Genomic DNA, 7211 nt, shown 5'->3' on the forward strand with positions numbered 1-7211 from the left:
GCTAATTAATCTTCATTGTTTTGATAAGTGTTGTGTGGGTGAACCTGTGTTAATGTACCGCCCTTCCTAGGACTAATACATAATTGTGATTATACCCCTTGCAAGCATCCGCAACTACAAGAAAGTAATTAAGATAGATCTAACCACAGCCTTAAACTTTGAGATCCTGCTATCCCTCCTGCATCGATATACCAACGGGGGCTTAGGTTTCTGTCACTCTGGCAACCCCGCAATTGGCAAACGAGTACAAGATGCATTCCCCTAGGCCCATAAAGGTGAAGTGTCGTGTAGTCGACGTTCACACGACACCACTAGAAGAATAACACCACAACTTAAATATCATAACATTGAATATTACTCAACCATACTTCACTACTAACATTTAGACTTCACCCATGTCCTCAAGAACTAAACGAACTACTCACGAGACATCATATGGAACACGATCAGAGGTGATATGATGATGAATAACAATCTGAACATAAACCTTGGTTCAACGGTTTCACTCAATAGCATCAATAACAAGTAGAAATCAATACCGGGAGAGTTTCCCCTATCAAACAATCAAGATCAAACCCAAATTGCTACGGCGGTGACGATGTGCAGCGGTGGAGACGGCGGTGATGATGGTGGAGATGATGATGATGGTGATGGAGATGATGTCCAGCTCGATGACGGTGACGATGGCGTCGATTTCCCCCTCCGGGAGGGAATTTCCCCGGCGGGTTTCAGCCCGCCGGAGAGCTCTTTTCTCTCTGGTGTTCTCCGCCTCGCAGAGGAGGCTGTAACTCTTCGCGAGGTACCCTCTGGAGCTTAGGTCTTCGGGACGAGGCGTTCGCGAAGAAAAGGAGGCGAGAGGGGGCTGTGGGCCCCCTCCTCACAGGGCGGCGCGGCCAGGCCTTGGGCCGCGCCGGCCTATGGGGTGGGCCCACCTCGGGTCCCCTCGGGTCCCCCTTCTGGCTCCCTTCGTCATCTGGAAAAATAGGATTTTTGGTATAATTTCCGTCAACTGTTGATCTTCCGAAATATTGCATTCTGACGGTGCTTTTTCCAGCAGAATCCTGGCTCCGGTGCTCGATCTTCCAATAATCATGAAACATGCAAAATAGATGAAATAACATAAGTATTATGTCCAAATATGAAATATATCAACGAATAACAGCAAATTATGATATAAAATAGTGATGCAAATTGGACGTATCAACCCCCCCCCCAAGCTTAGACTTCGCTTGTCCCCAAGCGAAACTGAACTCGGTAAACAGGACCACATGTTTATGGAGTGAAGAGTCGATAAATAAAATACGGACAAGAAGCATCATATTCATTCACACAAGACATTCTAGTAAACAACTTCCTCATATAACTCAACTTGAAACAAGTATAAGGTGATCACAAATAAGGTGCATAAGAAATCATAGTTGGTGATGGCAAACTTCGTTCTTGGTCAGAGAACAATTAACAGGTTATACTTATCGATCGAGCAACGCTCTCATGTTAAAGTTTATATTGCACAACTTGCATACTCAATCATAATAGTCTCCTCATGATCATTGATAACTTGCAAAGCTATATTCATTCAGATAAAACTTGTACTAAACAAGGAAGAATAAAGGACATGATGAAGCAAATCACAATATAATGGTTTGATCACAACTACTCAAATGCTTGCTTGAGATGGATGGAAATAGGTTTACTGACTCAACATAAAGTAAAAGACAGGCCCTTCGCAGAGGGAAGCAGGGATTAAATCATGTGCTAGAGCTTTTTCAGTTTTGAAATCATATAAAGAGAGTAAAAGTAATATTTTCAGAGGTGTTTGTTGTTGTCAACGACTGGTAGCGGGTACTCTAACCCCCTTGCCAGACAAACCTTCAAAGAGCGGCTCCCATTTTATTTTTATTTTGTGTGGCACTCCTTCCAACCTTTCTTTCACAAACCATGGCTAACCGAATCCTCGGGTGCCTGCCAACAATCTCATACCATGAAGGAGTGCCTTTTTATTTTAGTTGTATTATGATGACACTCCCCCCAACCTTTGCTTACACAAGCCATGGCTAACCGAATCCTTCGGGTGCCGTCCATCAATCACATACCATGGAGGAGTGTCTATTTGGATTAATTAATTTGGGACTGGGAATCCCATTGCCAGCTCTTTTTGCAAAATTATTGGATAAGCGGATGAAGCCACTAGTCCATTGGTGAAAGTTGCCCAACAAGATTGAAAGATAAAACACCACATACTTCCTCATGAGCTATAAAACATTGACACAAATAAGAGATAGTAAATTTTGAATTGTTTAAAGGTAGCACATGAAGTATTTACTTGGAATGGCAGGAAATACCACGTAGTAGGTAGATATGGTGGACACAGATGGCATAGGTTTGGGTTAAGGCTTGGATGCACGAGAAGTATTCCCTCTCAGTACAGGTCTTTGGCTAGCAAGGTTAATTAGCAAGCATAAGAGTTGAAGGAAACAAACAAATATACATGTGATAGAAACAATCATGCATCTTCCTTGTAAGCACAAACAATTTTAACTTCAGAATAATAAGCTATGAGCTAACAAGAAAGAAAGATAATGAAACAACTACATGTATTTCTCTTTTCTACTTAAACCTCAAAGTGTTGTTACTATTGACCAATGCTAAGTTTGCCAAAACCAAATAGATTTATTCAATGCTCCCAAAGTGATACCAATACTAATAACAAGATCAATCATAACAAGATCAATCATATAATAAGGATTGCAAACTAAAATAAGATGTGCAACATGTAAATGATAAGACTTCTCATTAGTATTCCATAACGATAACTCACACCAAGGGATACATAGACAACCAACTAAAGGAGAGATACTTCCAAACTGCAACCCATCTTATATGATAACTTCCCTACTCATGATATGACACTACTTGACAGTAAAAAGTAAAAGGTAGTGATGATGTGATACCGCGGCACTCCCCCAAGCTTGGAACAAACCAAGGGGATGCCAATACCGATGATGAATTACTCCTTTGGCGATGGTGGTAATGAATTCCTGACAAGCTTCTCAACAAGCTCCTGAAGCTCATCAATCTTGTACGTGAGGTTGCGAATCATCTCCGAATTGTGCTCGACGCGGTTAAGAAGTATATATGTCCGACGGCGAGTCCCAACTCTTGGAGTTATTTCCCCACTCTTCACCCTCAGGCTTCATCCTTCCTGCAGTGTTAGAACGATCTATATCCCAATTGCTAGGCAATGCTGCCCTGGGAGTCCTTTCAATTTGACTATTGAAAATTAGATTGCGGAAGGGATGGTGAGTGCCTGAGAAAGATGTCTTCGGAGCTAGGTAATGATGTGGAACCCTTCCTCCGGTGCGAATTCTTGCGCTCTTGTTTGCACTAAAAGAGTTGTCCACCACCTTGATGCTTGCGATGGTAGCACGCGGGTGTGCGCGCGAGTCGTCCTCCACCTCTTCTTCATCCTCTTCCTTGACGCTCTTGTCTTCCTCTTTCCACTCGAGATCTTGAATATCTTCATCCGAAAGCTCCTTGCCCTTGTTCTTGGAGACCATGGTGCTTCTAGACTGAAAACAGATCCTGGCAGAAACAGCTCGAAACAAAACACGTCGAGAAAACGATATACGGACCTCTAGGGGTCCGGGGGATTATATAGCAAAAATTTTCACGACAAAAGGAAAGTACCAGGTCGAACCAGAGTCGGAAAGGTGCGACGAGGCGGCCAGCTCATAGGGCGGCGCGGGCCAAGGCCAGGCCGCGCTGGCCTATGGGGGCACGCCCTCGTGCGTCTCCTCCACTCCGTTTCGATCTCGTAATTTTTCATATTTTCCAAAAACAGCAAAAACATTGTTCGGAAAGTAAATTGCGAACTTTTTATTACCAGTACTGTTACCTATTCAAAGTCGAGTTCTGGCGGACTGTCAATTTGTCCTTTGATGAAAGCCTCCGGTGTTTCCACTCGAATAATATCAACATCTACATTATAAGAATCACCTGAGATATAATGCTTGAGTCTTTGTCCATTCACCACTTGCGTGGCATTGCCTTGGAGAGAGCTAATTTTAATTGCTCCTGAACGATACACCTCCTCAACAACATATGGTCCTTCCCATTTCGAGAGTAATTTCCCTGCAAAGAATCTGAGACGAGACCGATACAATAGGACTTTATCCCCAATATTAAATTCTCTTTTGATAATCCTTCTATCATGCCATTTTTTAACTTTCTCTTTAAAGAGTTTAGCATTTTCATAAGCTTCACTTCTCCATTCATCTAGAGAACTCAATTGCAGCAACCTCTTATTACCGGCAAGTTTAGGATCTTTATTTAATTCTCTAACTGCCCAATAAGCTTTGTGCTCTAGTTCTAAAGGTAAATGACAAGCTTTCCCATAAACCATTTTATAAGGTGACATTCCCATGGGATTTTTATAAGCAGTTCTATAAGCCCATAGTGCATCCTTCAATTTACTAGCCCAATTCTTTCTAGTTTTATTAACAGTCTTTTCCAAGATAGATTTAATCTCTCTATTTGATAATTCTACTTGCCCACTAGTTTGAGGATGATAAGCGGAAGCAATTCTATGATTAATACCATATTTAGCAAGAGTTTTTCTAAAACCACCATGAATAAAATGAGAACCTCCATCAGTCATAATATATCTAGGAACTCCAAATCTAGGAAAAATAATATCTAAAAGCATTCTTAAAGAGGTCTCACCATCAGCACTTTTTGTAGGTATGGCTTCCACCCATTTAGTAACATAATCAATAGCAACAAGTATATGAGTGTTACCTTCTGAAGAGCGAAAAGGTCCCATGAAGTCAAATCCCCAACAATCGAACGGTTCAATAACAAGAGTATAATTCATAGGCATTTCATTGCGTCTGGAGATATTACCAACCCTTTGACATTCATCACAAGATAAAATAAACTTCCTTGCATCTTTGAAGAGAGTTGGCCAATAAAAACCTGATTGTAGAACCTTTTGCGCGGTTCTATCTCCGGCGTGATGTCCTCCATAAGCACTACCATGACATTTACTCAATATCTCTTGTTGTTCATATTCGGGAACACATCTTCGCAGAATACCATCCACTCCTTCTTTATATAAGTGTGGGTCATCCCAGAAATAATGCCTCAAGTCATAAAAGAATTTCCTCCTTTGCTGAGCTGAAAAGGTTGGAGGCAAGTACTTGGAAACAATAAAATTAGCATAATCAGCATACCAAGGGCTATCTCGCGAGCTCACCTTTATTACAGCCAATTGTTCATTTGGAAAACTATCATTAACAGGAACAGGATCGTAAGCAATATTTTCCAATCTAGACAAATTATCAGCAACAGGATTATCAACACCTTTCCTATCTACAATATGTAAATCAAATTCTTGCAACAGAAGTACCCATCTAATAAGCCTTGGTTTAGCATCTTTCTTTTGCATAAGGTATCTGATTGCGGCATGATCAGTATGAATAGTAACTTTTGAATCAACAATATAAGATCTAAACTTATCACAAGCAAAGACTACAGCTAACAATTCCTTTTCAGTAGTAGCATAATTTCTTTGAGCAGCATCAAGAGTTTTACTAGCATAATGAATAACATTCAATTTTTTGTTTACCCGCTGTCCAAGAACAGCGCCTACAGCAAAATCACTAGCATCACACATAATTTCAAATGGTAAATTCCAATCAGGAGGTTCAACTATAGGAGCAGTTGTTAAGGCTTTCTTTAGAGTTTCAAAAGCTTCCTTACAATCATCATCAAAAACAAAAGGTACATCTTTTTGAAGAAGATTAGTAAGAGGCTTTGAAATCTTGGAGAAGTCTTTAATAAACCTCCTATAAAACCCAGCATGACCAAGAACGCTACGAATACCTTTAACATCCCTAGGATAGGGCATCTTCTCAATTGCTTCAACTTTAGCTCTATCAACTTCAATACCTCTCTCGGAAATTTTATGTCCCAATACAATTCCTTCATTAACCATAAAGTGGCATTTCTCCCAATTAAGAACAAGGTTAGTTTCTTCACATCTCTGCAAAACTTTATCAAGGTTCCGCAAGCAATTATCAAAAGAATTCCCATAGATAGAAAAATCATCCATGAATACCTCTACGATACTCTCGCAAAAACCGTGAAAAATAGCAGACATGCATCTTTGAAAAGTAGCAGGAGCATTACATAAACCAAAAGGCATACGTCTATAAGCATAAGTTCCATAGGGACAAGTGAAAGTGGTTTTCTCTTGATCCTTAGTTTTAACAGCAATTTGTGAAAATCCAGAATAACCATCAAGAAAAACAAAATGAGTATTTTTAGATAACCTTTCTAACATTTGATCAATAAAAGGCAAAGGGTAATGATCTTTCTTAGTAACCTTATTAACTTTTCGATAATCAATGCACATTCTATACCCTACAACTACTCTTTGAGGTATGAGCTCATCATTATCATTAGGCACAACAGTCATTCCTCCTTTCTTACGAACACAATGCACAAGACTAACCCATCTACTATCAGCAATAGGATATATAATACCAGCTTCAAAAAGTCTTAATACCTCATTTATTACCACATCCTTCATCTTAGGAATTAGACGACGCTGAGGTTCAACAATAGGCTTCGCATCATCTTCCATATTAATGGCGTGTTGGCAAATAGAAGGAGAAATCCCCTTCAAGTCATCAAGAGTGTAGCCAATAGCTCCTCTGTGCTTCTTCAGTATTTCCAATAGCCTTTCTTCTTCAAACTCTGAAAGCTTAGAACTAATAATAACAGGGTATATTTTCTTATCATCAATATGAGCATATTTAAGATTATCAGGCAATGGTTTTAAATCAAAGACAGGATCTTCCTTTGGTGGTGGTGTTGTACCCAGATCTTCCACCGGTAAATCATGCTTAAGAATAGGTTGACGAAGGAAAATTTCATCAAGCTCATCTCTTTCTTCCCTAAAAACTTCACTCTCGCTGTTCTCCAAATGTTGTTGCAAAGGATTATTAGGAGCAAGAACAATACATGCACACTGTTCAACTTTAAAATCATCATTAGGCAAATCAGCTTTATAAGGAGTTTTGGTAAATTTAGAGAAGTTAAACTCATAAGATTCACCAACAAATTTAGTCAAAATTTTCTCTTTCTTGCAATCTATAATAGCTCCACAAGTATTTAGAAAAGGTCTACCAAAAATGATAGGACAATAT

The sequence above is a fragment of the Lolium perenne genome, chromosome 7 (assembly GCF_019359855.2).
Source record: "Lolium perenne isolate Kyuss_39 chromosome 7, Kyuss_2.0, whole genome shotgun sequence".
Lineage (NCBI taxonomy): Eukaryota > Viridiplantae > Streptophyta > Magnoliopsida > Poales > Poaceae > Lolium > Lolium perenne.